The sequence below is a fragment of the Triticum dicoccoides genome, chromosome 4B (genome assembly GCF_002162155.2).
Source record: "Triticum dicoccoides isolate Atlit2015 ecotype Zavitan chromosome 4B, WEW_v2.0, whole genome shotgun sequence".
NCBI classification, from domain to species: Eukaryota; Viridiplantae; Streptophyta; class Magnoliopsida; order Poales; family Poaceae; genus Triticum; species Triticum dicoccoides.
The window spans coordinates 25,454,313-25,461,267 of record NC_041387.1 but is presented as its reverse complement, the minus strand read 5'-3'; positions in this window follow the sequence as shown (position 1 = coordinate 25,461,267).

Below are 6,955 nucleotides of genomic sequence, written 5' to 3'. Positions count from 1 at the left end.
CGGTTTGGCCCGGGGCGGGCCGGATCTGGGCCCCGGGTGGCGCGGCGGCGGAGGGAGGAGAGAAAGGGCGGCGGGGCTGACGGCGGAGGCCACATGGCGGATCTGGATTGGCTGCGGGCGCGGTGGTGGACTTTGTCCGGCGGCGGGCGGACATGTCCGGCGGACGAGAGGAGCGGGGCTAGGGTTAGGGGTGGAATCATCCGCGAATTTGGACGGGGAGGGGCTTATTTATAGGTAGAGGGAGCTAGGAGAGTCCAAATGAGGAGCGGTTTTCGGCCACGCGATCGTGATCGAACGACCGAGAGTTAGATGGGTTTTGGGCCACTTTGGAGGGGTGTTGGGCTGCAAAGAGAAAGGGGGGTTTCGGGCTACGCGGTTAACCGTTGGAGTATCAAACGACCTCCAAATGGCACGAAACTTGACAGGCGGTCTACCGGTGCTATACCAAGGCCACTTGTAAAGCCTCGGGCCATTCCGAGAAAGTTCAACACCCACTCACAACGAGAGACAAAAGGGGGACGCCGGAGGGCATAGGAGCGCCGGATTGCAAAACGGACAACGGGGAAAATGCTCGGATGCATGAGACGAACACGTATGCAATGCGATGCACATGATGACATGATAAAATGCAACACGCAAGCAAATGACATGGCAACGGCGGCGAATAACTGGCGGACACCTGGCGCATTGAATCCGGGGCGTTACATGGGCGCATCCCCCCCTTGGGCCCATGCGCCTAGGGTTGGGGGGGGGGGGCTTGCTTGGGGGGCAAGTCCCGCCCTTCGCCGCCACCCCCCCTCTAGATCTCATCTAGAGGGGGCCGGCCCCCTTCCTCCTCCCCCTATAAATAGAGGGGCGAGGGGAGGGCTGCACACACACCTGCAAGGCGCAGCCCCTCCCCTCCCCAACACCTCTCCTCCTCCGCATAAGCTTGGCGAAGCCCTGCCAGAGTACTGCCTCTCCATCACCACCACGCCGTTGTGCTGCTGCTGGAGATCTCTTCCTCAACCTCTACCTCCTCCTTGCTAGATCAAGGCGCGGGAGACGTCTCCGCTCCGTACGTGTGTTGAACGCGGAGGTGCCGTCCGTTCTGCGCTAGGATCATCGGTGATTTGGATCACAACGAGTACGACTCCATCAACCCCGTTTTCTTGAACGCTTCCGCTCGCAATCTACAAGCGTATGTAGATGCACTCCTCTCTCTCGTGTTGCTAGATGACTCCATAGATTGATCTTGGTGATGCGTAGAAAATTTTAAATTTCTTCTACGATCCTCAATAGTTCTGTGTGATTTTGGTTTAACCACCTCGAGTTTTAGTTATGTCGACTGCAGGAATGAGGAGAGTGTCCTGCCCCATCTTTGACGGTCATGAGTATCCCAAGTGGAAGGCCATGATGAAGAAGCGACTCATGGCGATGAACAGCAAACTGTGGACCGTCACTGAGATTGGTCTTACCGATCTATGCAAGATGGCGGAGGCTGATGACATTCGCAAGTACACTCTACTCAACCTCACAGTGAAGGATGTCATCTGCTCCTTGTTTGTCCCAAAATCAGTTCAGGAACATCATGCATCTCAACCATGCGAAGCTTATCTGGGACCGACTCTCTGATGTCTATGAAGGTCATCGTACTCGTCAGGATCCGTGGTTTGAGGATTTCAAGGAATCGCTCAAAGGGATGACTTTCGCACCTGAATCATCATCCACTGCACCGTGCCTTATGGCAAAGGGTGCCAAGGTAACTAAATGCTATCTATCAGAATCTAGTGATGATGAATCGGGTGATGAATTTGGACCCAGCTATGTCAAACTTGCTTCCCTTGCCACTAAACAACAAAGAGCTCTTGAAAAAGTTCAAAACATGCTTGATGAAAGCGATCATATGTTGAGTGAGGAATTGAATCGAACTAAGGCTTTGACTGATTGTCTTCAAAAACTTCAGTCTAAGTTTGACAACCTTCAAAGTCATCAAAACTCTCTCCTAACTGATCATGAAAAGCTTTCTCATGAAATTCTTCAGAGAACACAAGATCTTGAGAAGTTAAAAGTGAGTTATGAAGATCTTCAGAAGGAAAACGATTCATTGCTTTCTCAACAGATCAGTTCCGCCCAGGAAGAATTTATTCCACCATGTTTAAAATGCATTGAGCGTGAATCTGCTAATTCATCACTTGAATGTTCAAATGCTTCTACTGCTGCAAATTCTTCAACTGTCTCTGTGGTCATAATTTCCTCATCTGAGGATACCACAAGTACCACTAACGATAATGCAGGTCTGAAGGAATTGTATGTGACTGGCATTTACAAAAGCCTCAAAGGGCATCAGACTCTTTGTGATGTGCTTAAAAAGCAGATCTTGAACAAGAACCCTAGGAAAGAGGGTATTGCCTTTGAGAGGAAACTCAATGCTGATGGGACCTACTGGAAACCTGAGTAGTATCCCAAAACCTCATGGGTTGCTGCAAAAGGACCTCCTGTAGATCCATGCACTTTATCTGGCTTTACCTGTGTTCTTCATATTCCTCTGATGAGTCATTTGACTCCAACTATAAACTGTTTAAGAATCAGAATGGTGAAGTATTTGCCTGATATGTTGGAACTAACTGCAGGAACGGTCCCCCTATGAAAAAAATCTGGGTTCCTAAAAGATGCCTTGAAAATCTTCAGGCGAATGTCATCATTACATCACCCATGAAGAATAGGAGTCCCAGATCAAATTCTTCATATGGATCCAAGTCCTCATATGGACCAAATTCTTCATATGGGTCAAATTCCTCACGTGGATCAAAATCCTCATATGAACATCATCGTGCTAACACTTTTGTTTCACAGGGAAAGTCAAAAGGCTATGAATATGAGCATTATTCTTCAAATCATTATGTTCATAAGTCCTCGAAGAATTTCTCTGCTTATTCATATGCTTACCCTAACCACTCTTCTGTGAAACGAAGTGCACTGGCTTCAATGCCATCTTTTTCATATGGAGCTCACAAAATGATGAACTCTTTGCCACCCTTTCAGATGTGCGTGGTGAAGAAGAAGAACTAATCTCTTATGCAGGGTCATGTCTCCAGACGGACTTAATCGTCTGAAGAAATTGCTGGAGACCTGAATGTGCTATGATGGACGCAAGCTAATCATGAAGAAATGAATTAGTCATTTCTCACGCCCTCATATTACTAATGCTATATTTGATACTGTTGATGAAATTAATATCATATTCTTCACTGATGAAGTATATGAGTTCGTAAGTTGCACTAATTCATCTGTAGGATGGACAACCTAATGCTACCGAGTGGGTCCTCGATAGTGGATGCACGAACTACATGACTGGTGACAGGAACTTGTTAATGGACACTGACTTGTCACCATCTCATCTGAAGCATATCACCTACGTTGACAAAGGCAAAAGCAAGGTATTGGATCTAGGTAAGGTTGCGATCTCAAAGGATCGACACATGGACAAAGTCATGATTGTCGAGTCCTTAGGATTCAGCCTCATGTCTGTCTCAATGCTTTGTGATCTTGATATGGTTGTCGTCTTTGGAAAATATCGTTGCATTGTGCTAATGGAATCTGACAACTCCAAAGTCTTTGAAGGCTTTAGGAAAGGAGACTTATACATTGTTGATTTCTCTATAGGACCACAACCTGCCACATGTCTACTTGCAAAAGCTTCAGAATGCTGGCTATGGCATCGACGACTTGGTCATGCTGGGATGAGGATCTTGCATACACTCGCGAGGAAGAAGCATGTCATTGGCATCGAGGGTGTCAAATTCCTCAAAGATCATCTTTGTGGGGCTTGTGAGGCTGGAAAGATTACCAGAGTCAAGCATCCCTCGAAGACTATTGTGACCACTTCTCGTCCCTTTGAATTACTTCATATGGATCTGCTTGGCCCTACTCATTATGCCACGTTCTCTAGTTCTGCATCATTATATGGCTTTGTCATAGTTGATGACTATTCTCGATACACATGGGTGCATATCATCACTTACAAAAATGAAGTGCAGGAAGTCTTCAGACGATTTTCTTCAAGGGCTTCCACTAACTTCGGTGTGAAGATCAAGCATATCAGGAGTGATAATGGAACTGAGTTCAAGAACACTGGACCCGATTGAGGGAGTCCTGGATTAGGGGGTATCCGGACAGCCGGACTATATACATCATCCGGACTATTGAAGCATGAAGATACAAGACACAAGACTCCGGCCCGTGTCCGGATGGGACTCTCCTTTGCGTGAAAGACAATCTTGGTGATCCGAATATTATATTTCCTTCCTTGTAACCGACTCCGTGTAAACCCTAGCCCTCTCCGGTGTCTATATAAACCGGAGAGGATGGTCCTTAGAAGGCCGATCACAATTACAATCATACCATCTAGGCTAGCTCTTAGGGTTTAGCCTCTATGATCTCGTGGTAGATCTACTCTTGTACTACTCATATCTTCAATATTAATCAAGCAGGAAGTAGGGTTTTACCTCCATCGAGAGGGCCCGAACCTGGGTAAACATTGTGTCCCTTGCTTCCTATTACCATCAGCCTAAGACGCACAGATCGGGACCCCTACCCGAGATCCGCCGGTTGTGACACCGACATTGGTGCTTTCATTGAGAGTTCCTCTGTGTCGTCGCTTCGAGGCTTGATGGCATCTTCAATCGACAACAACACGGTCCGGGGGGAGACTTTTCTCCCCGGACAGATCTTTATGTCCGGCGGCTTCGCGCTTCGCGCTGCGGGCCAATTCTCTTGGTCATCTAGAGCAGATCGGCAGCCGCACCCCTGGCCATCAGGCTAGGTTCGGAAACTTGAACTACACGGTGGATATTCGCAGGGACTCAATCTTCGACGGATTCGGGCCTGTGCCAGGAGCGCCGGACAGTCACGACGAGCATGGCCTAGACCTGCTGTCAGACAATGCTCGGGATATCATCCCTGCAGTAGCCCCGGATCTAAATCCAGAGCAGGTCATGTTGCCTAAGGATGGTGGGGTGGACCCCGCCCCGCGGGCTGCATACTCATCGGCGGTGGAGCTGAACACAGGTGTCACCTCTATTGAGGCCTGTAACCTCGGGCCCCCGTACTCGTATTCGGTTGTTGGTCCCGGTCCGCATACCCCCGAGCCAGCCGAGCCAGGTTGGGCTCCGGTAATGGAGTTTACCGCCGCGGACATCTTTCATCACTCACCGTTTGGCGACATGTTGAACTCATTAAAGTCTCTCTCTCTGTCAGGAGGCTCTGGGCCGAACTATGTCCGGCTTGAGTGGGAAGCGGGTGACAAAGGAATTCGCTGCCCACCCACCACCCACTTCATTGCCACAGTCGATGATTTAACCGACGTGCTTAACTTCGACTCCGAAGATATCGACGGTAATGGACGACGATGCAGGAGACGTACAGGAGCCACCGCTCACAGGGCGGTGGACGGCCACCTCCTCATACGATATATACATGGTGGACAATCCGAAGGAAACCAATGGCGACGTGGCAATGGAGGATAACCCCTCAGGGGGAAAAGCAAAGGATGGGCGTCTTCGGCGCCGCTCCAAGCCCCGCCACATCAATACCGGCCCCGGAGATGAAAGCAATCCGGATGGTGCCGAAGAGGAATACAACCCTGATAAGCCCACCTCCAAGCAGCCCGGACCGGCCACGGTGGGATACTTGGAGAGGGACAGCTATACACCCCCCTCCGAAGACGAGGTAAGCCTCGGCAATGATGAATTCGGCGTGCCTGAAGATCCAGTGGAACAAGTCTGCTTCAAGCGACGGCTCATGGCCACAGCAAGGAGCCTGCAAAGGAAGCAAGAGCAGCTTAAAGCTGACCAAGATTTGCTAGTGGATAGGTGGACCAAGATCATGGCCACCGCAAAGTACAGACTCGACCGCCCTAACAGAAGGCATACGCGGCACAGCTGGCTACTCAACCTAAGCAGGAGAACCAAAGGCACACAACCTGACATCCACACACCACTACGGTCCAAGACAGTAAAAATGATACACGAAGAGGCATCCTAAAGCCTCGGTGGAGTGGTCATAAACGTCAAGCCAAGGTAGCTGGTGCCATGCCCAGCAACTCCCAGTCCGGTCAACGGACAAAGAGCAGCTCAAGCCTATCCGGCCCGAGCCACATACTTGATCAACCATGTGAAATTCACGGTACTCCTAGAAGGACGGCAAAGCATACCAATAGAGAATGCCAGATCCTCAAAACAAAGCGATCGGTCGTGTGCCAGAAACAATGAAGGGAGGTGAGGGAGTTCCGGACTAGGGGGTGTCCGGATAGTCGAACTATCATCATCGGCCGGACTCCAAGACTATGAAGATACAAGATTGAAGACTTCGTCCCGTGTCCGGATGGGACTTTCCTTGGCGTGGAAGGCAAGCTTGGCGATACGGATATGTAGATCTCCTACCATTGTAACCGACTCTGTGTAACCCTAGCCCTCTCCAGTGTCTATATAAACCGGATGGCTTTAGTCCGTAGGATGAAGAACAATCATACCATAGGCTAGCTTCTAGGGTTTAGCCTCCTTGATCTCGTGGTAGATCTACTCTTGTAACACACATCATCAATATTAATCAAGCAGGACGTAGGGTTTTACCTCCATCAAGATGGCCCGAACCTGGGTAAAACATCGTGTCCCTCGTCTCCTATTACCATCCGCCTAGACGCACAGTTCGGGACCTCCTACCCGAGATCCGCCGGTTTTGACACCGACATTAGTGCTTTCATTGAGAGTTCCTCTGTGTCGTCGCCAATAGGCTCGATGGCTTCTTCGATCGTCATCAACGACGCAGTCCCGGGTGAGACCTTCCTCCCCGGGTAGATCTTTGTATTCGGCGGCTTTGCACTGCGGGCCAATTCGCTTGGCCATCTAGAGCAGATCGAAAGCTACGCCCCTGGCCATCAGGTCAGATTTGGAAGTTTGAACTTCACGGCCGACAT